At 41.9% G+C, this 27,893-nt stretch overlaps 1 long non-coding RNA gene across 2 annotated transcripts in view; it reads left to right on the top strand.

Annotated features, from left to right (window-relative positions):
• The window catches only part of LOC127910809 (uncharacterized), a 34,879-nt gene extending 8,497 nt beyond the window's left edge, over positions 1-26,382 (top strand). For both annotated transcript variants that reach the window (XR_008076272.1, XR_008076271.1), the window contains exons 3-4: positions 11,276-11,400; positions 23,041-26,382. This is a non-coding gene — a long non-coding RNA (uncharacterized LOC127910809). The remainder of the gene's footprint in view (positions 1-11,275; positions 11,401-23,040) is intronic.
• The last annotated feature ends 1,511 nt before the right edge of the window (positions 26,383-27,893 follow it).

Here is a 27,893-nt window from a genome sequence, read left to right as displayed (position 1 = left end):
TAAATGTCAATGTAAGACACATTAACTTTCCATAAAAACTTCGGAGAACGCTTTAGGCGCGGTTGAGTTAACATTCTTCTGATTATAAATGGGTTTCCTCTCATATTCACTGTTGATGAGTGATGGCTGGGTGGAAGCGTTCCCCAGAGATGCCGATCACCCGGTTACCTCAGTTCTTCCAGGTGTGTTCCTTTTCCATTCATGGAAAAGAAGGAACACCTGTTGCACAGTTTGGATTGGAGGCCAAATTCGCCACCTGAATGGTAAAACAAAGTATTTCAATACAAGAGGGTAGCCTAAAGTCTCATCATTTTAATTGCAAATATTTGTATCTAGTGAAAGAAATCGAAAAAAAGGATAAATGATGACATTATAAAATAGATAAATGCGTTGCAAAAAAGTCTGTCTTGTGTTTTTTATTGTGAGATGAAAACTGTGATTTTATCTTCAGGGGGATTTTAAGTATAATTTCAGACTTTGGCCTCACATTGTAAACAGTTAATTATCCAACGTTGTCACTCTCTACGGTAATTTGGTGTGTTATGACCCATTCTAGCTAAATCTATATGGCTGATGAACATGTTTGGACACTTTTTTGTATAGCCAACAAGGGTCACGTAATTTTCACCATTAGGACCTGTTAAGTACCAATAAACTATTAACAGTTAGCCTTAATAACGGATGTTGTAACAGTTATATTAACCATTTCCCATTTTTTCTCATAAGCCTGTTACACACCCTATGTGGAGGGCACCAGTAGAAGGATGCACTATTAATACATTTTCATTGAGCCTTCTATGGCGAAAGCTATGTCATAGTGCGTATGTGCCCCTTAAAGTGTTGCTGACAACGTTTTAACTACTTTGCAGATATATATAAAAAAAATACAATAATAATATCAGTCAAAAAATATCACATTCCCAGTTTATGCAAAAAACGACTTTATTACTGTTTTTAAAAATAGGTTCTCTTTGACTCAAAATTCCATGACATAGAGTAAGACTAATTCATTGAAATTGTGAAATTATGGCCTGGGGTGTCATTTAAATGTTTTGTATTTCCATGGAAATGTCCTGCCGTCCACTATAGGGCAACGCTAGCACTTTTTACCATCTATTCGTCTCAAGGTTGGGGTTGAGGGTGCTATGGCTCTGATGATCACAGGTTTAATCCCAATGCCAGGCACTTGTTTTAACCCTATCCTAAACCTTAACCCTTATCTTAACAATGTTTAATTAATACCTAACCTTAACCGTTAGTTAGCTTCGGTTCGTTTTGGTTTAACTGTTGCACGGTTTGACTGACAGCTAACACATGGGAAAATAATGTATGTCGCAATTAAAACGGCAACACAGTCCATAATCTACCCTGTAAAAAGGCTAATTTAACCAATTGCTTAATCAGCGTTGTTCTGTGAGTTAAGTGGCCTCATTATCATATTTCCCAGTATGCTCTATTGCTGGTTTATTTTTCTTATAATTGTTTGTTTCAATACCTGTGTTTTTGCATGTAAATTGATTGGTTGTATAATATTATCCTACACAAACATAAATAACATTTTTTTTTACAGTTTATATGATTTGGGTGATCTCAATAATCAATCTTCCCTACCCCAGCAGTCATTCTCAAAGCAGGTTGCGAGTGATTAAAAGTTCAAATTGTTGGATATCCTTTCACATCACTTTGCAAGCCAGCAAAATGTGATTTGCAGGCTTGATGTTGCCTGTAAACCAGGAGTTTCAGACCACTGCCTTAGGTGTAACTAAGCACTCCAAGAAAGGCCTTATGATACATGTAATGTATTGTCATAAAGAGTTACATTTTACACTGGGAAATATGCAAATAAGGTAGAATCAATTCTCAAGTTGAATTGTATGTTCACTCAACCTAAAATTCTAAGTTTAGCGGACGTACAATTCAACTTAATAACATATGTTTGTTCCGTTATATACCCAAATGTTGAGCAAACTCACAATCCTATTGTAGCTGGTTGCTTTACAATTGTACATTGAATCAACATATACAGTGGGGCAAAAAAGTATTTAGTCAGCCACCAATTGTGCAAGTTCTCCCACTTAAAAAGATGAGACAGGCCTTTCATTTTCATCATAGGTACACTTCAACTATGACAGACAAAATGAGAAGAAAAAAATCCAGAAAATCACATTGTAGGATTTTTAATGAATGTATTAGCAAATTATGGTAGAAAATAAGTAGTTGGTCAATAACAAAAGTTAATCTCAATACTCTGTTATATACCCTTTGTTGGCAATGACAGAGATCAAACGTTTTCTGTAAGTCTTCACAAGGTTTTCACACACGGTTGCTGGTAATTTGGCCCATTCCTCCATGCAGATCTCCTCTAGAGCAGTGATGTTTTGGGGCTGTTGCTGGGCAACACAGACTTTTAACTCCCTCCAAAGATTTTCTATGGGATTGAGATCTGGAGACTGGCTAGGCCACTCCAGGACCTTGAAATGCTTCTTACGAAGCCACTCCTTCGTTGCCCGGGCGGTGTGTTTGGGATCATTGTCATGCTGATGGAAGGAGGTTTTCACTCAAAATCTTATGATACATGGCCCCATTCATTCTTTCCTTTACACGGATCAGTCGTCCTGGTCCCTTTGCAGAAAAACTGCCCCAAAGCATGATGTTTCCACCTCCGTGCTTCACAGTAGGTCAATCAAATCAAATCAAATCAAATTTTATTTGTCACATACACATGGTTAGCAGATGTTAATGCGAGTGTAGCGAAATGCTTGTGCTTCTAGTTCCGACAATGCAGTGATAACCAACAAGTAATCTAACTAACAATTCCAAAACTACTGTCTTATACACAGTGTAAGGGGATAAGGAATATGTACATAAGGATATATGAATGAGTGATGGTACAGAGCAGCATACAGTAGATGGTATCGAGTACAGTATATACATATGAGATGAGTGTGTAGACAAAGTAAACAAAGTGGCATAGTTAAAGTGGCTAGTGATACATGTATTACATAAGGATGCAGTCGATGATGTAGAGTACAGTATATACATATGCATATGAGATGAATAATGTAGGGTAAGTAACATTATATAAGGTAGCATTGTTTAAAGTGGCTAGTGATATATTTACATCATTTCCCGTTATTAAAATGGCTGGAGTTGGGTCAGTGTCAATGACAGTGTGTTGGCAGCAGCCACTCAATGTTAGTGGTGGCTGTTTAACAGTCTGATGGCCTTGAGATAGAAGCTGTTTTTCAGTCTCTCGGTCCCAGCTTTGATGCACCTGTACTGACCTCGCCTTCTGGATGATAGCGGGGTGAACAGGCAGTGGTTCGGGTGGTTGATGTCCTTGATGATCTTTATGGCCTTCCTGTAACAACGGGTGGTGTAGGTGTCCTGGAGGGCAGGTAGTTTGCCCCCGGTGATGCGTTGTGCAGTCCTCACTACCCTCTGGAGAGCCTTACGGTTGAGGGCGGAGCAGTTGCCATACCAGGCGGTGATACAGCCCGCCAGGATGCTCTCGATTGTGCATCTGTAGAAGTTTGTGAGTGCTTTTGGTGACAAGCCGAATTTCTTCAGCCTCCTGAGGTTGAATAGGCGCTCCTGCGCCTTCTTCACGACGCTGTCAGTGTGAGTGGACCAATTCAGTTTGTCTGTGATGTGTATGCCGAGGAACTTAAAACTAGCTACCCTCTCCACTACTGTTCCATCGATGTGGATAGGGGGGTGTTCCCTCTGCTGTTTCCTGAAGTCCACAATCATCTCCTTAGTTTTGTTGACGTTGAGTGTGAGGTATGGTGTTCTTTGGATGCAACTCAGCATTCTTTGTCCTCCAAACACGACGAGTTTAGTTTTTACCAAAAAGTTATATTTTATTTTCATCTGACCATATGACATTCTCCCAATCTTCTTCTGGATCATCCAAATGCTCTTTAGCAAACTTCAGACGGGCCTGGACATGTACTGGCTTAAGCAGGGGGACACGTCTGGCACTGCAGGATTTGAGTCCCTGGCGGCGTAGTGTGTTACTGATGGTAGGCTTTGTTACTTTGGTCCCAGCTCTCTGCAGGTCATTCACTAGGTCCCCCCGTGTGGTTCTGGGATTTTTGCTCACCGTTCTTGGGATCATTTTGACCCCACAGGATGAGATCTTGCGTGGAGCCCCAGATCGAGGGAGATTATCAGTGGTCTTGTATGTCTTCCATTTCCTAATAATTGCTCCCACAGTTGATTTCTTCAAACCAAGCTGCTTACCTATTGCAGATTCAGTCTTCCCAGCCTGGTGCAGGTCTACAATTTTGTTTCTGGTGTCCTTTGACAGCTCTTTGGTCTTGGCCATAGTGAAGTTTGGAGTGTGACTGTTTGAGGTTGTGGACAGGTGTCTTTTATACTGATGACAAGTTCAAACAGGTGCCATTAATACAGGTAACGAGTGGAGGACAGAGGAGCCTCTTAAAGAAGAAGTTACAGGTCTGTGAGAGCCAGGAATTTTGCTTGTTTGTAGGTGACCAAATACTTATTTTCCACCATAATTTGCAAATAAATTCATAAAAAATCCTACAATGTGATTTTCTGGATTTGTTTTCTCTCATTTTGTCTGTCATAGTTGGAGTGTACCTATGATGAAAATTACAGGCCTCTCATCTTTTTAAGTGGGAGAACTTGCACAATTGGTGGCTGACTAAATACTTTTTTGCCCCACTGTATATTTTTTACAGTGTACAGACAGCACCACAGACGGCCCCACCCGCCACAATTAAAACGGCCAGCCATGTCATATTTCTGTTGCTGCAGTTACTGTGAGGGAAGACGATTCTTCGGAGCTTGTGATAGACTCGGCTTTGACTTCTCCTTTCAGCTCTCAGTGGAAATTTTACTACCACTGCTTCGTACCCTCTCTTCCCTCAGTGGGCGTTTGGTCATGGATCAGCTTGTGTTTGAAATGCTGCAGAGGATTCACACATATTATAGCCTTCCTCATCATGTTGGGTTGTAGCGATTACCTGCCCATAACCTAGCCCACACCCTCCTCCTGCTCTGATGTTGATAAAACTCCTGCAAGTCTGCACGCAATGTCACAACAGGGATGTCATTATGCTGTGTGTGATCATAGGTCTTCACAGAGAAGGGGGTCAGTGAAGTGACAACAGGCTTGTCATGGTAATAACAGCATGACGAGGTCATGGCTACTGTGTAATGTAATCGGCATGCTAAGCCACACATTGGCGTTTGACATATGATTCATACTTCCAGTTTAATGCTGCCTCTACATGGAAAGTCCCAAAGTGATTGAGAGGCGAGTCCCATCCCTGTGCCCCCTGGTGCCCTGTGCACTACAGTGGGCTATTGCTCTATCAGAGAGATATGTGGAGGAGCCCCCGAGTGGGAGGCAGCAGGTAAACAGACAGTGCTTGCCAGTAGTTATTTGGATTTAGACTAATCTCTCCCATGGGGCAGAATACTTGCCAGAGACCCAGAAGCAGCTCCCCTCCCCTCCTCTCCTCTCACTGCCACTATAACTGAGCTGTCATACGACTCCACTACTAAAGCCAGGTCAGAGGTCTGTTCACTGATTGATTTGATAACTAAGTCAATCTTTACATAATGATGGCATCACATACCAACTTATTGGGATGGAAACCACTTCCCATGATTGACTTAGTTATCAAATCCATCAGTGAACAGACCTCCGTCCTGGCTTTAGTAGGAGTCAAAATGGTGAAAGAAAAAAAATAGTGAGGCCAGGTGGACCAGCTAGACAAGCAAATCTCTGCAGTGTCTTGAGAGAAAGCTCTAACAGCGATCAGTGTAGTCACTGTGACCCAGTCTCACTTTGAAGTGTGAGAAACAACAACTCAGGCAACTCAGGGGAAGGGAGGGTGGGGGAGAGAGAGTGGGGGTAGAGACATTCCCTTGTCTAGATATTTACCAAATGCCATTATTAATTTTAACAGCCGAGACAGGGAATACCAAAGCAGAAGCTGTCAGCTATTGCTGTGGGAGACAAGTAGGAACTTGTTAGACATGTGGAGGGAGCTTTTCATCCAGACAAGAACACAACACTCAATATTAGGATGACAAATGAATGTGAAAAATAAATGTTTCACCACCAACATCATCTCAAAAGGGGATTTAAAAAACCAATATTTGATTCCTTACCGTAGTTTATAAGGCTATTACAATGATCGATAAACCTTATTGTTTTTTTTTTGTGTTTTTTTTTCAATAGTTCATTTTCATCGAATGATGATTATGTCCCAACACAAAAAGATGTCAAGAATAAATTATACTTTATATTATTTCTACCAACATAACATCAGAGTATGGTTAATAAATTACAATTGCATGACATTTGTGTGTTTTTTGTTATGGAAAAGAGTTGAAGAAGCAGCTAAATGAAAAGTGATGCAAGGGCAGTCCACAGAGAAGAAGATTATGTCATGGCTTTAGAAGCTTCTGATAGGCTAATTGACATCATTTGAGTCAATTGGAGGTGTACCTGTGGATGTATTTCAAGGCCTAGCTTCAAACTCAGTGCCTCTTTGCTTGACATCATGGGAAAATCAAAAGAAATCAGACCTCAGAGAAAAATAGTAGACCGCCACAAGTCTGGTTCATCCTTGGGAGCAATTTCCAAACGCCTGAAGGTACCACGTTCATCTGTACAAACAATAGTACGCAAGTATAAACACCATGGGACCACGCAGCCATCATACCGCTCAGGAAGGAGACGTGTTCTGTCTCCTAGAGATGAACGTACTTTAGTGCGAAAAGTGCAAATCAATCCCAAAACAGATGCTTGAGGAAACAGGTACAAAAGTATCTATATCCACAGTAAAACAAGTCATATATCGACATAACCTGAAAGGCCGTTCAGCAAGGAAGAAGCCACTGCTCCAAAACCGCCATAAAAAAAGCCAGACTACGGTTTGCAACTGCACATGGGGACAAAGATTGTAATTTTTGGAGAAATGTCTTCTGGTCTGATGAAACAAAAAATAGAACTGTTTGGCCATAAGGACCATCATTATGTTTGGAGGAAAAAGGGGGAGGCTTGCAAGCTGAAGAACCCCATCCCAACAGTGAAGCACGGGGGTGGCAGCATCATGTTGTGGGGGTGCTTTACTGCAGGGGGGACTGGTGCACTTCACAAAATAGATGGCATCATGAGGCAGGAAAATTATGTTGATACGTTGAAGCAACATCTCAAGACATCCGTCAGGAAGTTAAAGCTTGGTCGCAAATGGTTCTTCCAAATGGACAATGACCCCAAGCATACTTCCAAAGTTGTGGCAAAATGGCCTAAAGACAACAAAGTCAAGGTATTGGAGTGGCCATCACAAAGATCTGACCTCAATCCTATAGAACATTTGTGGGCAGAACTGAAAAAGCATGTGCGAGCAAGGAGGCCTACAAAGCTGACTCAGTTACACCAGCTCTGACAGGAGGAATGGGCCAAAATTCACCCAACTTATTGTGGGAAGCTTGTGGAAAGCTACTCAAAACATTTCACCCAAGTTAAACTATTTAAAGGCAATGCTGCCAAATACTAATTGAGTGTATGTAAACTTCTGACCCACGGGGAATGTGATGAGAGAAATAAAAGCTGAAATAAATAAGTCTCTCTACTTTTATTCTGACATTTCACATTCTTAAAAGAAAGTGGTGATTCTAACTGACCTAAGACAGGGAGTTTTTACTAAGATAAAATGTCAGGAATTGTGAAAAACTGAGTTTAAATGTATTTGGCTAAGGTGCATGTAAGCTTTCGACTTCAACTGTATATATATATATATAGTTTGTTATGTATTTGTATGCTGTATATATGTGTATGTTGGTTATGTATTTGTGGTAACACTAAATGGTGATAGACATTATGCTTGTGTTATGGAATGCTTGTGTTCACCATGGCAACCTTTGTGTTAGCATATTGTTACGACATAGGGGCTTAAGTTGGCTTTCAGTCAATATGGCCTAAAAAGCAGGTACAATATGGCCTACATATGAGGTACAATATAGCCTAAAAAAACAGAAAGATGGATATCTCTTGTAATCCAGTGTAAAAGGTCAGAACAGATTGTTTTGTAAATATAAGTTCTAAAGTAACATATGATAAGGAATTGCCTACTGCAGTTGATAAAACAGTTGCCTATGTGAATATCAAATTCTCCCTTTTAAATAATAGTCTGGTTTTCTGTGAGCTTTGCTTTCCACGTTCATTCTTGTTCTTCTGCAAATGTAATGGGATTTGTTATCTAAATAATGAAGTATCCATTGAATCCAATCCAAAGACATATTTTTGGTGTTACTATAAGATAATTTCGACCTAGTGAACTCGGAGTAAATTTAGTGGTCCTGCAGTCAGTTTGAAGAGGAAACAGTGGAGGTTATTCTATAGCACTCTGTCCTGAAATCTAACACTTCTCAATCAACATCCGCAAGCTGTCAATCAGGGAAACTTCCAGCTAGAGAAAAAGAAAGTTGTTGACATTCCAAAAACAACCACCCTGAGTGAGAAAAGAGCTGCAAGTCAGAGTTGACAGGATACAATACATATCCTAAAAAAAGTTAAAAGGCTTCCACATGTCAACATTGATTTAAATGTCGGAGATGAAGAAGATTGACAATATTTTCAGCTTGGTCAGATGGACTAAATGTAACAAAGTAAACGTACATCCTAGACACTAAAATTAGTATGCTACGTTACGTTTGGAATGGTTACATAAGACAGATGGTTATTTAAGGTAAATATGACAAGAGGTTGGAAGCGAACGCCTAGCAAGCCAAAGGTTGTGTGTTCGCATCTCATCATGGACAAGTTTAGCATTTTAGCAACTACTTACTACTTTTTAAAATCTACATTGCAACTACTTAGCATGTTAGCAAACCCTAACCTTAACCCTTTAACCTAGCTCATAACCCTAACCTTAACCCCTAACCCCTAGCCAAGCTAACATTAGCCACCTACCTAATGTTAGCATTAGCCACCTAGCTAACATTAGTGACAACAAATTGGAATTCGTAATATAGCATACATTTTCCAAATTCGTAACAAATTATACAAATTGCAATTCTTAAAATATATTAAATGAATTGTAATTCGTAACATATCATACGAATTGGATTGGCATCCACAAATTAATAGCATACGTAATATAACATTGCATACTAATTGGAGTGTCCTAGATTTACATTTACTATGTTACATCTACCCCTGAGTCCAGGTTGACATGTTTCACAATAAGTTCTGTTAGTGGCTCAGATTCTCAAACATAAGTGATTGTCACAGGCTCAAAACAAACTGAATGAGAATGTTCAGCATAACACGTTGGTCAAAACAGCGGGGAAATGCAACAATTTGAAACCTGAGACATTACTGACCAAATATCCTGGCCTCATTAGGTCAAATACAAATAATAAAGGAGTCTCCATTTGCCAGACACTTGACAGACACGTGTTAGGGATCATCGGGAGGGGAGCCATATTCTTGATAAGATAACGGTTGTAGAGATAAGCGGTCTCGGTTTTTAACCAGGCTTAGGATTTAGGAGATTCTCTCCATCTCACTGATCCTGTCTGTTAGGTACCGTCTCTCATCGCACACAGTGCTCCCCCTCCTTCCTCCCTGTGTCTCCCACCACATCGCTTTGATTTGCAGACCCTTTCCCCTCGTCTGAGCAGCTACCTGTCATCAGCTCGTCCCTGGGGGAGTAGTGGAAAGGGATGGGTGTGTGGCTGACCCCCAGGGCAGAGCCAGGGTTAGGGGGTAACGCCTGACTACCGGACCCCATTTCCTTATCTTTCATGGGCCCGCGTAGTGAGCAGACCAGGGTATCGAATTTGGGCCGAGGTGCAGTGTCATGACCTCAGCGGAGGTGCTCCTTGAACAAGGGCCACTGTTCCTCCTTTAGAAAGGGGGCCTGTTTCTGACAAACGGTGGTAAAAGTTCAACATTTAAGACCTTTCCTCCACCCGCACAATATTTTTTGTTCAGCCCTGATGAACATATTGCATCATTGAGGACAGATGTGTGACAACATTAGAAAAGATCAAGATCCCATTGAAAAAATTAAGATCAATCTCCCACAAAAACAAATACCACATAGTCTAATAATCCATTCATAGTTAGCTATAGCTATTGAAGTTGAACAATCAGTTGAATTTAAGTCACATTCTCTCTTGACAACGGGAGGATTGACAATACACAGTTTCAACATTGTATGCACACACCATTAAAAATCGTCACCTATGAGGGCAGTTCAGAGAGAGTTGCTAGTCAGTTGTCTGGGCTGTTTGAGGAATGTTCCACAGACAGGTCTCTCTCACAGAGCAGGAAATACAGATGACATCTGTCAGACAGGCCAGCTAACTATGTCTTTTGAGAAGCTGCAACCGGATCCCTTCCCTTGTTTTTGGCACTTTTAATCAAGAGTCTTGTATGACAAGTCAGACAGTGTCACAGATTGTGGCTGTTTGAGCAGGATAAATATCTTCCAGACATATCTACTTATCTACTTTATATCTACTTATCTACTTTATTATATGCTATTAGATCTTATAATGCTAGAATTACTGCCTGAATTATTATATTAGTAATGAATAACTCTCTGGCATTTACAATGTGTTTTAATGTTTGCAATTGTGCATGTATTTTGTTGGAATTTCATTGCCTCGGATGACAATGGTGTCTGATAACGACTGAACACAAAGAAGAGGAGAAGGGTGGCGTGGTGTTTTAAGTGTGATGCAGCGGCAGGCTTTCTTTCCTGAGGGTTCAAACTCTCGGGAGGAAAGGTTGGTTCCCAACCTTGGTGACAATGAGTGTTGGAAGATGTGTAATGTTTACGTTTTAAGTGAATCAACAATAAGAAGGAAGTCCTTTTATTAAAAGGAAGAGTGGGCATTAGGCTCAGAGGCCGCTGTCTGTGAAACCCATTACCTGTGAAAAGTCCACCTGAGGCAGCGATTAAGAGGTCAGTCGTGGCTCAGCACAAAACAGACACACACATAGGAGAGGAAAGAGGAGGACAATGGCAGAAAAGGCATCTTCAATTGATGAGCCTCTTTCAAAAGGGGTGTCTTCCCAAAAAGCCATAATCCATTAAGTCCCCTACCAGCATTCTCTCTCTCTCTCTCTCTCTCTCTCTCTCTCTCTCTCTCTCTCTCTCTCTCTCTCTCTCTCTCTCTCTCTCTCTCTCTCTCTCTCTCTCTCTCTCTCTCTCTCTCTCTCTCTCTCTCTCTCTCTCTCTCTCTCTCTCTCTCTCTCTCTCTCTCTCTCTCACAGACAAAGGCGGATAAAGGACAGAGACTGGTGGGAGTGACAGGACCTGGAGAGTGGCCTGCAGTGTGTCAAGTTGTGGTGTCATTGTTGGTGGGAATTGATCCTTGTCACATGTCCTGTTCTGGCAGGTCAGTATAATCACTTCTACAAAGAAAGGGGAGAGAGATATGAAGGAATGAGATGGTGTCGTTGGCCATGAGATCTTTCATTTGGGTTTGAATCTTTAGTTTTGTCATGCCTTTTTGTAGTTTCCTTTTTGAATACATTTATTTTCACCACCGTCTGAACACATAACGATCCGCTTGGACTGGCCGACCAAGAGGTAATGATGGAGCTGGCCCTGGACTCTGTAAATTGCTGTCTCCTGGGCACATGTGCATTCAACATGGTCCTCAAACACTCACTTATCACATAAATGCCCACATTCATTCAGTTTACAGACCATGTAACTAGGCTTAGGACCCTTAGACTAAGCGAGTGCAACAATATCCGTAGGCTAGTTAATGGTTTCGTAACACTAAGGTCAAATTAACCTGCATTTCCTCTGAGCAGATAAGCTTTGATGTAGTTTACTGTGTTATTATATGGCTTATGCTTTGTTTAAAGAAATAAAAAACCTTGGAGGTTTGAGCCCCTTGGCACATGCCCTGCATGCCCGGTTGATAATCCAGCCATTATCATTACAAGGTTTAGATATCTGGTTGGCCTAATTTACCTGGCTAGCTATCTTAAAACATGATCTGACAATAGGAAAATTGCTGGATGCACTGCCAAATTTTGAAATTGCAGCATGTCTATTCTACTATTCAAACCCCCAACAGAGTTTGGTTGGGGACCCCCTAACGGCCGCAGGGCCCCAAGTGGTGGATAATGTTGCTTTGTGGGCTGGCCGGCTCTGCCCATCATGGTGTCATTGCTAGTCTTCCAGCTGATACAGAGAGGCGGAGCCCCCACACCAAAACAGTGCAATCAGAATGTCTACGCATTTCCCACCACACACCCTAAGCCATAAACATCTCAGACATCCCCAGATTAATTATGCACAATCTTCATTATACAAATTTGGTGGAGTTTATCTGTATAACGTTTACAATTTGCGAGACATGACATTCATAGGGAAAATTAAGGGAGGGAAGTTTGACTGTGGTTTGTGTGTTTATGTATGTTTTTATGTGTGCGTGTGTGTTTACAGTGTGTGTGTGTGTGAGAGAGACAGACAGACAGAGAGAGAGAGAGAGAGAGAGAGCGACAGAGAGGGAGAGATTGTGTGTGTGTTTACAGTGTCTCTGTTTGTGTGTTTTCATAGCCTGGGGGTAGGATTATTACAGGAATATTCAGAGTGAAGGACACAGGTTCCATCCCTGTCAGCGTGCTTCAAACATCTGCTTTTGTCCCAGCATCTGCTCAATAAAACCCCCTTAACGTTACCTCTAGCCAAACAGCAATTACAGATGGGCCTCAGGGCAGAGGGGTAAGGGGGCGGGGGGGCGGCGATTCTGGAAACTCGCAGAAGAGGAGCAGAATGCCCCCACACCCCCGACAACAACAAATGTGAGGGCACAGGTATGGAAAAGGGCCTGCCCATTACTTTATGTGAGCTGATTTCTCCAAACTGAGGATCTTCTTTGCGGATCTGAGTGCACAGGTGCTTAATTAAAATATCTGTAATCTTAAATTGACTTAATTCCAAAGCCCCTCTCCGGCAGTTTCACCTCAATTGCTGAACAAGAAAATATGTTTTGCTTGACCACTGCGTCACCACTCTACATCCGTCAAGTCGTATTTTATTTAACAAGTCTCAATACACTTTACAAAAAATAAAACAGAAACAGCAGATACACAGTGTATTTGTGTGCTGTGTTAAGGCCTTTTGGTTCCTGTTAGGAACTGTGTGGCAGCAGCATTTTGTACGAGTTGGAGATTGTTTTCATTGGTAGCGGTACAGCCTGATAGAAGGTTGTTGCAGTAGTCAAGAGGGATTTAACGAAGGTATGAATTCATTTCAATCCGTGTCTCTTTTGTAGCCAAGCCCAACATCCTCTCAAAACGACGACAACAACAACAACAAGTATGTGAGCACTGTGCGACAGTTATGCCAACCCAATATCGCTCATTGAGTTCGGACCTGAAGAGCACACTTCCCTTCCTGCTCTTAGCGGCCTTTGAAACTCGAGAGGTGTCTGTGCATGTTAGAGAAAATATATGCATGAGTCTTCCCCCTGGGATTGCTTGCATATGCATACTGCACCAATAACACTGCATGAATCAAACACTAAAGTACCCTCTCAAACCGTCCATCCTGCTCCTCCACTGACAGAGAAACAGGGAGAAAACTCCACACCTATCTCAGCAGTCAGAGCCCTCCCCTTTCCTCCCCATCCCTCCCTAATCCATTTATCATTTACAGTAGGAAGCTACCTGCCACTCCTGAGTTATCTACACCTCAGCCTCCAACCTCCACAAACCCATACTAATGGAAATGTCTCAGCAGAGAGCATCAATCCCGAGGTGGCGTGGAGGAAGGCCGGAGGAGGGACACTGGGCTGGGGAAATAAATCACAACTTCCATCTTCCCCCTCTGAACTCAACTGAAAAAGGCCTGGTATCTAGAATGCATGTCTGATACAGGGTTTTTAAGTGAATGTATCACCCCCACCACCACCACCACCATAACCACCACCCGCCACCCTTGCATACCAGAGCCAGTCTCAATGCACTGCCAGCTTAATTCATCACACAGGTTCTCTCTGCCCTTGGGCACTTTGTCGACACACTCGGCACCGACTTGTGTGTCTGTAAGAGTGTGTGTGTGTGTCAACCCAATTATCTTTCATTTCAACCCAAGAGTCACCTAAAGTGCAATGTAGAAAAAATACCGGTCTCACATTGTTGCAGCTTTGTACCTTGTGTATGCTGTATGCCATTGGTCTAGTGATAAACAATATCAGAAGTCTCTTGTTGGCAGTCAGCAGACCAGAATGTATGAAAGATTGTTTCTGAGCAGAATGTCCAAAGAGCACCTCAAGTTCAGGCCTAAAGAAATTTCTCAGTTTCCCTCTCTGCGTCAAGGTCCAGCGCGACCTTCCCCAAATAAGAGAAGAAAGAATCCCACTTCTGAAGCTCCCCATGGATCTCACTGTATCACCTGCCTCAGATGTGCATCAGATCACTCTGTATTGCTGAAAGGTGTAATTACATTGTCTGGTGGAAACCCACTAATAGCAAACCTGCTATTTGAAATTGTATACTGCATGGTGATGAATAAGGGGCCTCCACCTACTTAGTCTTTTGAACCTACTATGGGGTGGTAAACCACAACGGCACCTACAGTGTCTTCAGAAAGTATTCAAAATCACTAGTCCTTGCCGATGACAAGCATACCCATAACATTATGCAGCCACCACCATGCTTGAAAATATGAAGAGTGGTACTCAGTGATGTGTTGAGTTGGATTTGCCCCAACTCAGGACATAAAGTACATTTCTTTGCCACATTTTTAGCAGTTTTACTTTACTTTACTTTATTGCAAATGCATGTTTTGGAATATTTTAGTGATGTCACAATGCAAGCCAGAGCTCTGGCAAACAGTTGTGGCAAACCTTTGGCCAATTTGCTGCAAATTTGCAGCAAGCTCACATTTTCACATGCTAATTATATTGAACGAAAATATAAATGCAACATGTAAAGTGTTGGTCCCATGTTTCCCGAGCTGAAATAAAAATTCCTCAAAATGTTACACACATAAAGCTTATTTCTCTAAAATGTTGTTCACAAATTTGTTTTCATCCCTTTTAGTGAGTATTTCTCCTTTGCCAAGATAATCCATCCACCTGACAGGTGTCATATCAAGAAGCTGTTTAAACAGCATGATCATTACACAGGTTCACCTTGTGCTGGGGACAATAAAAGGCCACTCTTAAAATGTGCAGTTTTGTCACACAACACAATGCCACAGATGTCTCAAGTTTTGAGGGAGCGTGCAATTGGCATGCTGACTGAAGGAATGTCCAACAGAGCTGTTGCCAGAGAATTCAATGTTCATTTCTCTACCATAAGCCACCCCCAACGTCGTTTTAGAGAATTTGACACTACATCCAACCGGCCTCAAAACCGCAGACCACGTGTAACCACGCCAGCCCAAGGCCTCCACATCCGGCATCTTTATCTGCGGCCTCAAGAGTATCTCTCTCTGTAATAAAGCACTTTGTGGGGGAAAAAATAATTTTGATTGGCTGGGCCTGGCTCCTCAGTGTGTGGACCTTGCTCCAAGTGGATGGGCCTATGCCTTCCCAGGCTCACCCATGGATGCGTCCCTGCCCAGTCATGTGAAATCCATATATTAGGGCCTAATTCATTTATTTCAATTGTCTGATTTACTCCTATGAAATGTAACTCAGTAAAATTGTTGAAATTGTTGCGTGTTGCATTTATATATACAATTTTGGAAAACTTGTGGTGAAAATTCTGTTGCACAATATGCAAATTACATCAGGTTTTTGGTTATTGTATCTATATAAACCAAATCACATAACTTTAAATTAACTTACTTCACAGAGACAAAAACCAAGCATGTAAAATGTAGTAAATATACTAAGCAACATGTATTCAATGTCTTTAACAAATCCAGCATGGTAATGAATAAAATAGCAAAGACTGGATATTTCCCAAATAAATTGTTTATTCTTTTTATGTAGCTACAACATTTACATGAGAGAAATGTGAACGCTATGGGGATGTTGTTGGAGTTTATAGGGATAAATACAGAATGATTTACATGAGCCAAGTGATAACTGAGCAATATATGAACCAATGGAAGTTTAAAAGATAATTAACAAACATTTTATAAATAAAACAACAAAAATTAAATCAAACCCAGTTCATAATTGTTGCCTTTTTGAGTGAATTTTGGAGATGGCGGCCCTGTGGAAGTCCTTCGTCCAAAGCTTGTTGAACGCACTGAAACAATCAGAAAACAAAACTAAATTAGGATACTGAAAACAATTAACATTTTGGCATCTTAAAAGGTAGGAATTGAGTTATGCCTAATTATATGGCAATTCATAGTACTGTTCCGAAATTCATTATTGTTACTCTAAAAAATGCTGGATTAAAAATAATCAATTTTGTGTATTTTCGATAAACCAGCACTTGGTCAATATTGGAAAAAAAACAGCATTGGGTTAATTCAACCCAGCAGGTTTGGGTTGTGCTTCTAAGCCAGAGCCTTGAGTTTAGCGCTTGACCCAACTGCTGGGTAAATTAGACTAGATTGCTGGGTTAAAACAACCCGGTGTGTTGGGTTGGGGGATTGACCCAGCAGCTGGGTAATTATTTATGTAATCCTTGGGTTATGTCAGTGTCATCCTAATTTCAATTTAGCTTGAATATTTTTGCCTTCTCTACCATTCCACCCCCTTCCTTTCCTACACTCACAATCAAGGTACACTATTGAATTTAAAATAATTAATTTCTATTGCCTGCATTTTAGAACATCAGAGAATTTACAAGAATATATATATTTTTAAATAGCACATTGAAACAAAGCCCTATTGTCTAAATATGTATTATTTCACAAGATAAGATTTCATAAAATATAGATTATTAGAATTTATTTATATTATTTAATGAACCAAACAGTCCATACGTCAGACTAAAGCCTAATTCAGAGGGGTTCGGTTAAATGGGGAAGACACATCTCAGTTGAAGACATTCATTTGTACAACTGACTAGGTATCCCCCCTTCCCTTTCCCTTTCAGTTGAACTTGATGTGCACACTCAGATTGCAATTGGAGAAAAACTAAACATGTGTGCGTGTGTCTGTATTAACACAGATCTGTCTACCAGACAGTGCCAGAGCGAATCATTAGATATTCACATTCACTGGCACACTTCGGCTATCTTAGGTGACAGCACACACACACATCATGCTGTTTCGCCATGCAATAATGGTCTACATTTGGGTCGAGTTAAAACATTGTTACACAGAACAAGTGTAAAATATCACATTTGAAGGTCACTACTAAGGACATGGATTAATGACTCATTACTTAATAACTGTATTTCATTCATAAAGCACTTTTCACAATCCCGAAAATATAACATTTGTAACAATGCTATTTCTAATGCTTGTAAGACTCTGCCCCATATGACTTCAAATTGTGTTATGCTGTAGCCAGACAAACAATGACTTTTCAATTGCAGTTAATCACTAGTCTACCTAACACCTAACTATTGATGTCCTCCTGACTTCAGAGTCTGAAATGTGTCAATAATCAAGGGGGCTGTGCTTTCACTGGTTGGCTCTCTGTGTCTCTCACTCAAACAGGCACAGCCACACAGCGACGCCCCCTTCTATAAAATGGTTAGATTTTCAAATCCGAACAATGAGAGGTCTCAACCCAAGGAAAAATCAGATTTGAGAGAACCCCGTCACACAATTTCTTTGCGAATATTGCATTAACAACAAGCCTCCTTTCCAGACCAGTGTGGTCACAGCTCTCCCTGCGCTGTGAGTCACGTGGGCCGCGTCAGCCAGGCTAGTTAATCACAGCAAACAGAAATCAAGTCTAATGTTTTTGTTTTAAAAAATGAACCCACCACGCCTGGAGTATCCAACAGATGTGGATACTCTTGGACTATCTCAACTGTCTTGGCCTCATTCTGTTTGGTCCACTGAACCCACTGGATCGCGGTCTCCTTCATGTACTCCGCAACCTGGTTTGCCGGCCAGATGTTGTTCAGCCACTTGGTCACCTGGGCTGCCCTCTCACATTTGACTCTGTTGTGAGCAGAAAGTATTCAATGAATTATAAATTCCTTCTAACAATCAGTTTTCAAAATGCACAACAAATCTTTAAACAGGTTTGGACCTCCCCTCGTGTATAAAAGAATACAGAATGCTCACTGTGTTAAGGCTTTTATGGTCTTCTTTAGATGAGTCGTTCAAAAGCAAGAGCGTTTCCTGGTCCATCTCTTCCACTGCAAAAGAGAGAGTAAAACGTGTAGCCAATCAGTTGCCAAACTGAATGCATTAAAAACCTAAATGTGTCATATTTTTCCACCTGGCTCTGGGATTTGTACCAGCTACCTAACAGTTACTGGCCCAACACTCTTAACTGCTAGGCTTAACCGCTAGGGGTGAGATATTAAGGGATAGTTTCACCCACATTTCTAAGTTAAATACTTTGAGGGAAGGGTTGCTAAGCCAAGTCAAATGGTTGAACAAAGGCAAGGGAGTGAGGACAGAGCAAAATGAATAGGGGCGGCAGTAGCTTCGAGGTTAGAAAGGCAGGCCAATATTCGAACCCCCGAGCTGCCTTTGGGGAAATCTGCAGGGAGTGATCCGTCAGCCAGAGGATTACCAGCTACAATATCTCTGCATACTATCTACTGCGTTACCCCTAAGTGCCCATGAGGTGCTCCCAGTCTGTGATGTTTGTGTTGTATGTCAGCTTGGTCACTGTGACAGAATATCAGTGCAAATGACCAATAAAAAAAGTATGGTAAAAATGAAGACCAGACTACTATCTATGGTAGCTATGCATAGAAGGTACTGTATCTAGTCTGAATGTGGCTGCATGGTTGTAAGAGGCTCTGGTGAAGTTAAATCTTTAAAGTTTCCGTTAAGGTTGTACTATTGGTTATCGATGACAATGTGGAAGACCCAGGGGTGTGAAGGTGAACGGCAAGGCACTGGAATGACAAACCGCCCTTGCTGCCTCTTCCTGGCCGGCTCCCCTCTCTCAAATCAAATCAAATTTGATTTGTCACATACACATGGTTAGCAGATGTTAATGCGAGTGTTGCGAAATGCTTGTGCTTCTAGTTCTGACAATGCAGTAATAACCAACAAGTAATCTAACTAACAATTCCAAAACTACTGTCTTATACACAGTGTAAGGGGATAAAGAATATGTACATAAGGATATATGAATGAGAGAGGGTACAGAGCAGCATAGGCAAGATACAGTAGATGTTATCGAGTACAGTATATACATATGAGATGAGTATGTAAACAAAGTGGCATAGTTAAAGTGGCTAGTGATACATGTATTACATAAGGATGCAGTCGATGATATAGAGTACAGTATATACGTATGCATATGAGATGAATAATGTAGGGTAAGTAACATCAAATCAAATTGTATTTGTCACATACACATGGTTAGCAGATGTTGATGCGAGTGTAGCGAAATGCTTGTCAAACGGTAGCATTGTTTAAAGTGGCTAGTGATATATTTACATCATTTACATCAATTCCCATTATTAAAGTGGCTGGAGTTGAGTCAGTGTCAGTGTGTTGGCAGCAGCCACTCAATGTTAGTGGTGGCTGTTTAACAGTCTGATGGCCTTGAGATAGAAGCTGTTTTTCAGTCTCTCGGTCCCAGCTTTGATGCACCTGTACTGACCTCGCCTTCTGGATGATAGCGGGGTGAACAGGCAGTGGCTCGGGTGGTTGATGTCCTTGATGATCTTTATGGCCTTCCTGTAACATTAGGTGGTGTAGGTGTCCTGGAGGGCAGGTAGTTTGCTCCCGGTGATACGTTGTGCAGACCTCACTACCCTCTGGAGAGCCTTACAGTTGTGGGCGGAGCAGTTGCCGTACCAGGCGGTGATACAGCCCGCCAGGATGCTCTCGATTGTGCATCTGTAGAAGTTTGTGAGTGCTTTTGGTGACAAGCCAAATTTCTTCAGCCTCCTGAGGTTGAAGAGGCGCTGCTGCGCCTTCTTCACGATGCTGTCTGTGTGAGTGGACCAATTCAGTTTGTCTGTGATGTGTATGCCAAGGAACTTAAAACTTGCTACCCTCTCCACTACTGTTCCATCGATGTGGATAGGGGGGTGTTCCCTCTGCTGTTTCCTGAAGTCCACAATCATCTCCTTAGTTTTGTTGACGTTGAGTGTGAGGTTATTTTCCTGACACCACACTCCGAGGGCCCTCACCTCCTCCCTGTAGGCCGTCTCGTCGTTGTTGGTAATCAAGCCTACCACTGTTGTGTCGTCCGCAAACTTGATGATTGAGTTGGAGGCGTGCGTGGCTACGCAGTCGTGGGTGAACAGGGAGTACAGGAGAGGGCTCAGAACGCACCCTTGTGCGGCCCCAGTGTTGAGGATCAGCGGGGTGGCGATGTTGTTGCCTACCCTCACCACCTGGGGGCGGCCCGTCAGGAAGTCCAGTACCCAGTTGCACAGGGCGGGGTCGAGACCCAGGGTCTCGAGCTTGATGACGAGCTTGGAGGGTACTATCGTGTTGAATGCCGAGCTGTAGTCGATGAACAGCATTCTCACGTAGGTATTCCTCTTGTCCAGATGGGTTAGGGCAGTGTGCAGTGTGGTTGTGATTGCATCGTCTGTGGACCTATTTGGGCGGTAAGCAAATTGGAGTGGGTCTAGGGTGTCAGGTAGGGTGGAGGTGATATGGTCCTTGACTAGTCTCTCAAAGCACTTCATGATGACGGAAGTGAGTGCTACGGGGCGGTAGTCGTTTAGCTCAGTTACCTTAGCTTTCTTGGGAACAGGAACAATGGTGGCCCTCTTGAAGCATGTGGGAACAGCAGACTGGTATAGGGATTGATTGAATATATCCGTAAACACACCGGCCAGCTGGTCTGCGCATGCTCTGAGGGCGTGGCTGGGGATGCCGTCTGGGCCTGCAGCCTTGCGAGGGTTAACACGTTTAAATGTCTTACTCACCTCGGCTGCAGTGAAGGAGAGTCTGCATGTTTTCGTTGCAGGCCGTGTCAGTGGCACTGTATTGTCCTCAAAGCGGGCAAAAAGGTTATTTAGTCTGCCTGGGAGCAAGACATCCTGGTCCGTGACTGGGCTGGATTTCTTCTTGTAGTCCGTGATTGACTGTAGACCCTGCCACATGGCTCTTGTGTCTGAGCCGTTGAATTGTGATTCTACTTTGTCTCTGTACTGACGCTTAGCTTGTTTGATAGCCTTGCGGAGGGAATAGCTGCACTGTTTGTATTCGGTCATGTTACCAGTCACCTTGCCCTGATTAAAAGCAGTGGTTCACGCTTTCAGTTTCACGCAAATGCTGCCATCAATCCACGGTTTCTGGTTAGGGAATGTTTTAATCGTTGCTATGGGAACGACATCTTCAACGCACGTTCTAATGAACTCGCACACCGAATCAGCGTATTCGTCAATATTGTTATCTGACGCAATACGAAACAGTCAGCTTGGTCGGACCAGCGTTGGACAGACCTCAGCGTGGGAGCCTCTTGTTTTAGTTTCTGTCTGTAGGCAGGGATCAACAAAATTGAGTCGTGGTCAGCTTTTCCGAAAGCAGGGTGGGGCAGGGCCTTATATGCGTTGCGGAAGTTAGAGTAACAATGATCCAAGGTTTTTCCACCCCTGGTTGCGCAATCGATATGCTGATAAAATTTAGGGAGTCTTGTTTTCAGATTAGCCTTGTTAAAATCCCCAGCTACAATGAATGCAGACTCCGGATAAATGGATTCCAGTTTGCAAAGAGTCAAATAAAGTTCGTTCAGAGAAATCGATATGTCTGCTTGGGGAGGGATATATACGGCTGTGGAGAAACCCGCTGGCTGCACCGATTCCGATAGCGTCTCTCCAGTGAGCCATGTTTCCGTGAAGCAAAGAACGTTACAGTCTCTGATGTCCCTCTGGAATGCTACCCTTGCTCGGGTTTTCATCAACCTTGTTGTCAAGAGACTGGACATTGGCGAGAAGAATGCTAGGGAGTGGTGCACGATGTGCCCGTCTCCGGAGTCTGACCAGAAGACCGCCTCGTTTCCCTCTTTTTCGGAGTCGTTTTTTTGGGTCGCTGCATGGGATCCTTTCCGTTGTCCTGTTTGAAAGGCAGAACACAGGATCCGCGTTGCGAAAAACATATTCTTGGTCGTACTGATGGTGAGTTGACACTGATCTTATATTCAGTAGTTCTTCTCGACTGTATGTAATGAAACCTAAGATGACCTGGGGTACTAATGTAAGAAATAACACGTGAAAAAACAAAAAACTGCATAGTTTCCTAGGAACGCGAAGCCAGGCGGCCATCTCTGTTGGCGCCGGATAACTGACGAATGGGATTCTCTGCCTCACACCATATTATGGTGTCACTGGCTTACTAGTGCTCTTCCATGCTATCCCTAGTAAGGGTGTGTCAAGTCGTGCCAGGATTTTAAAAATCTATACTTGACCTGAGTTGGTTGAGTCCCTGACGTGATATTCCTGTCCGGTCTTGTGCCCCCTCAGGCTTGTGTGGTGGAGGAGATCTTCGTTGGCTATTTACATTTTTTAATTTCACCTTTATTTAACCAGGTAGGCCAGTTGAGAACAAGTGCTCATTTAGAACTGCGAACTGGCCAAGATAAAGCAAAGCAGTGCGACAAAAACGACAACACATGGGATAAACACATGGGATAAACACATGGGATAAACAAACGTACAGTCAATAACACAATAGAACATCTGTATACAGTGTGTGCAAATGAAGTAAGGAGGTAAGGCAATAAATAGGCCATAGTGGCGAAGTAATTACAATTTAGCAATTAACACTGGAGTGATACATGTGCAGATGAGGATGTGCAAGTAGAAATACTGATATGCAAAAGAGCAGAAAAAAATATGGGGATGAGGTAGGTAGTTGGTTCGATGGGCCATTTACAGATGGGCTGTGTACAGCTGCAGCGATCGGTAAGCTGCTCTGACAGCCGATGCTTGAACTTAGTGAGGGAGATATAAGTCTCCAGCTTCAGTGATTTTTGCAATTTGTTCCAATCATTGGCAGCAGATAACTGGAAGGAAAGGCGGTCAAAGGAGGTGTTGGCTTTGGGGATGACCAGTGAGACTGAGAGGCTATACTCAGCTTTGTCTCAGGTTAGTAAGTTGGTGCTCTGTTGATATCCCTCTAGTGGGGTGGGGACTGTGCTTTCGCAAAGTGGGTGGGGTTATTTCCATCATGGTTGGCCTTGTCCGTGGGTATCGTCCCCCGAAACCCCCTGTCTCAGCCTTCGGTATCTATGCTGTAATAGTCTATGTGCTGGGGGGCTAGGGACAGTCTGTCCTATCTGGTGAAATTCTCTTGTCTTAACTGGTGTCCTGTGTGAACTTAAGTATACTCCCTCTAATTATCTCTCTCTCTCCTTCCCTCCCTCTCTCCCTCCCCTCCTGGAGGACCTGAGTCCTAGGACTACCTAGCTTGATGACTCCTGGCTTTCCCCAGTCCACCTGGTCATGCTGCTGCTCCAGTTTCAACTGTTCTACTTGCAGCTATGGAACCCTAACCTGTTCACCGAACGTGCTACCTCGTCCCGGACCTGCTGTCTTCGACTCCCCCCCCCCCTCTCTCCCTTCCTCTCTCCCTCTGTACCGCACCTGCTGTCTCGACCTCTGAATGCTTGGCTATGGCCAACTGACTGAAATTTACAGTACTCCTGAGGTGCTGACCTGTTGCACCCTCTACAACCACTGTGATTATTATTTGACCCTGCTGGTCATCTATGAATCTTTGAAAAGCTTGAAGAACGATCTGGCCTGAATGGCCATGTACTCTTATAATCTCCACACGGCACAGCCAGAAGAGGACTGGCCACCCCTCAGAGCCTGATTCCTCATTAGGTTTCTTCCTATGTTCCTGCCTTGCTAGAGAGGTTTTCCTCTCCACCGTGCTTCTACATCTGCATTGCTTGCTGTTTGGGGTTTTAGACTGGGTTTCTGTATAAGCACTTTGTGGCTTTATAAATACATTTGATTTGCAAATTGAGGTCTGACTTACATGGACCAGAGGCATCTATTTGTTAACAGATAGCTCTGCCATGGACCATTGTGATGCATTCTTGGAGCTCACCACAGCAGGCTACATTGGTAGACTCCATAGACACACCTGCTTATGAAAAGTCTGGGACCTCCCATTCATTACCAGGCATGTTCTCACACACTACCCCATTGCCCTGTCAATCATTCTAAGGCCATGCACATGAACCCTGGTCCCTCTCTAATTAACGAGCAAGGGATTTTTAACTTTATTCCTGAATGCCATTAGGTCCTAACGACCCTCCATTCATGACCATGTCGTATGGCGTCTAAACCCATACAATTAAAATTGGTCCTCTGTAGCTCAGTTGTTAGAGCATGGCACTTGCAACACCAGGATAGTGAGTTTGATTTCTGGGACCACCCACACATAAAATGTGTGCATGCATGACTATAAGTCGCTTTGGATGAAATCGTCTGCTAAATGGTAAATATTATATTATTATGTGATGTTGATTGACCATACACCCCAGTTCTCAACTTATTAAATAGTTTATACCTGGTGCTAACATGCATCCAACATTTTGAGACCGGTGTACAGATTAAAATACACATTTTGATCTGATTGTGATCAAATCTTCCTGACCACGTCCAGAAGCAGTCAGGCACACGTTGTGTCGGGATGTTTTGCAAGTGTAGTCGGATCCAGAAAATGAACCATTTAATCGTCATTATTCAGCCTTCTAAAATCATTGATTCAGGGGATAAATATGTGTTTAAAAAAAATAAAAATAAAATATTTTGAAAGAATGTGTCTCAAATCATTCAAATACAGGGAGGGACCAGGAAATCTGGTCAATATGTGGACACATTGGACAGATAAGAGCCACATTTTTATACCATGTGTAGACGCATGTCTGGGCACGATCAGGACAAAGGACACATTATAGCACCAGGTATAAACAGCCATGGTGATTTTAAGACTGCCTCCCCTATTTATTCATTTGCAACTAGAGCGACCTGCATTATCCACCACTTTCGATTTGTTCTTTGCCTGGCCATTTCAGCACTTGCTCCTCAACAGAGCTCAGGCACAGTTGTATGTCAAATCCAGGTAACAGCAGTAAAGGCTAAGGAAGGTCAGTCGTAGTCCTAACCCTTCCCCACACACCAAGGGCCAGACAGAGACAGACACTCACAAGAGAGGACAATAACCAGAGACACCTCTAATGGAGGTGAAGATAGACAGCAGGTGTGGGTTTAGGCTACTGTATGTGTATGATGGAGGGTATGGAGTTACTACACCTACAGCAGTAGGCAGGTAATGTAAGCAACACGACCACCCGCTAAAAGGATGAGACTAAACATGTCATTGATCTCATTTGTTTGATTGTAAAATAGGGAGAAGACAGTAAAAGTAGATCTCAGGGATGGGGTCAATTTTGAATTTCGCAACCCATACATTTACATTTAAATTGGACATAAATGCAAAGAATACATCAAATAATCAAATATGACAAAGGGATATTTCCAGAGTGCACTGTAATGATTTAAAACCTGTTTTAGGAGAATGAGTTTTAAAAATACTGTATTATACATGGTATTGGTATACTGTGTAGAATAAATGAGGGAGGTCAAATTCAAAAGTAAAACAATTAAGGGCTCTATTCAATCTGTAACGAGGAAGCGTTACAGATTCCGCAATAAACATTTGAAGGTCATTTGTAATTGAGCCGACATATGCAGCGCTTACCTTGAATGGAGTCTCCGCTAACGGGGGAACATTGCTGTAATTTTAAAAAAACAATATAAATCATTTCGAACAATACAAAACATACACATGCAAAAGACAACATACAGATGCACACAAACATCAACAACATCACACCTGCCCAGACCCACCTGTTCTCACCCTTATCTACAGTGTCTGCACTACTCTCTGCCACGTCCTCAAATTGCACAATTTTCTTTCCGTTGCACACGCTCTTTCAATATTTAGATAATGAAGCGTATGATTTTTCCATTGTCTTAACAATGGAGGATTGGTGTTGATTTCCATTTTTTAAGCATTCGTTTTTTTCAAGATAATTGATGAAAAGAGTATCGTTCAACCCATCGGGTATCTCACTGCACCCTCATATGACATGTCTTGAAATATGCAGACAGATTAAAAATACATTTACATTGCCTTTACATTTCAGTCACGCTATAAAACTAAACTTCTGCGATGCAGGTTGAATAAAGCCCTACATTTGATTGAGTTTCATTCAATTAAATTCCACTTCCTTCAATTCAAATACAATTCAAAATATGCTTCCTGTGGGGTGTTGCCAATTCAAATTCTATTCAAATTGAAGTCTTTCATTGGAATTAAAGAGCAATACACAACTCAATTTAGAATTGACCCCAACCCTGGTAGAAGTAAAACAATTTAATTCAATAAGTATTTCATCTATATCGCAACACAATTAAGAGCTGCACTAAAATAGAAATGTAGCAAGTAAATGAGTGTTTGATGAGAAATGTCAAAGCCTTCGGATTCTTGTGAGTAAGATAATTTAAGAAAGAAACAAAGACTGAGCTCATTCAAATGTGTTATAAAATGAAGATTAAACAAAGAGCACTAGGGTCTCCTTGGAAACGGCATATATGACTTGTCAATACATTAAAGGGGCAATCAGCAGTTGAAACAGTAACAAAGCATTTCCCCGCCCCTGTTTCGGTAAAAGCTGAGGGATGTGGCTGGATAAACGTAACCACTCTCAAATATATAGACAGAGCTATGGATGCAAGGACTAACCATCCATTATATCAAAATAATAGTTTTAACCATGTTTTGAAGCTATATAATGTTTGTTTACATTTACTTTGTCTACAGACAAAGGAGTAAAACAAATGTATATTTTTCTTTCTGATGGAGTACAGTTAAACTAAGGTCATGAGGCGTATATTATTCAAGAATCAATGGGTACATAACATTACTTCACAAGTCCTAAAATGTATGTAGCAACTGGTCATTTCCCTGTCAAAGGACCAATGAGCACCAACATGTGAAGTTTATAGGAGTATAGACATTTTCTGTGTCCAATAAAAGCTTAGAGTCTATATTTTTGGGAAATGAAGGCATATGCTTTTCAACCATTTTCCACCCCCAAAAAGTTGAAATAAGCAAAGGCTTTGATTTCTAGTTACACAGATGGAAAAGGGCATCTTTAAAAAACAGCTACTACGTCAAATCTTAAAAGACGTTTGAAATGCATCAAAACACAATGATGTTGAAGTAAAGACCACTCCGTCTGTATAACCTCCCAGTCATTTATTGGGTAAAAAAAAAACACCAACGTTTCAGCATCACTGTGCCTTCTTTACCAAAGGCACTGTGATACCGAAACATCTCTTTGTTTTTATAGCTTCCAGTTTATTCTCCATTAGTCAGCACCTCTACACTAAATCCTTTTCTCTGGGTGTGCACCAGCTCATACTTTTCATTGAAGTAAAGACCACTGACAACTAATAATCCATATTTACTGTATATTTAGTTAAGCAGAAATTATTTTCCATCTTTAAGTCTAAGAAATATTGCCTGGTGTCTTGTCTTTCTATTATCAAAAACCCACATATCTTTAAGATGTTTTCAAATTCCTCTCCCTCATGAAGTGGGAGGACTAGGAAAGTTCACAGAAGTAATAAGTAAAGGTAGACCTACCAATTAGTTACAGTGTTTTTACTGATAACAATTTTATTTATGAATTATATATTTTTTTAAATTTAAACGCGTCACTCTGTTACCAAATCGGTAACAGAAAATCAGTAACAGAATGACTGCAATTGAATTGGCCCCGATGGGAAATCATAGCAGTCACAAACCACAGTTGCAGTAAAGCACAGTAC

The sequence above is a fragment of the Oncorhynchus keta genome, chromosome 2, assembly GCF_023373465.1.
Source record: "Oncorhynchus keta strain PuntledgeMale-10-30-2019 chromosome 2, Oket_V2, whole genome shotgun sequence".
NCBI lineage: Eukaryota > Metazoa > Chordata > Actinopteri > Salmoniformes > Salmonidae > Oncorhynchus > Oncorhynchus keta.
The sequence above is the reverse complement of the archived record's forward strand: the minus strand, read 5'-3'. Positions and strand labels throughout refer to the sequence as shown.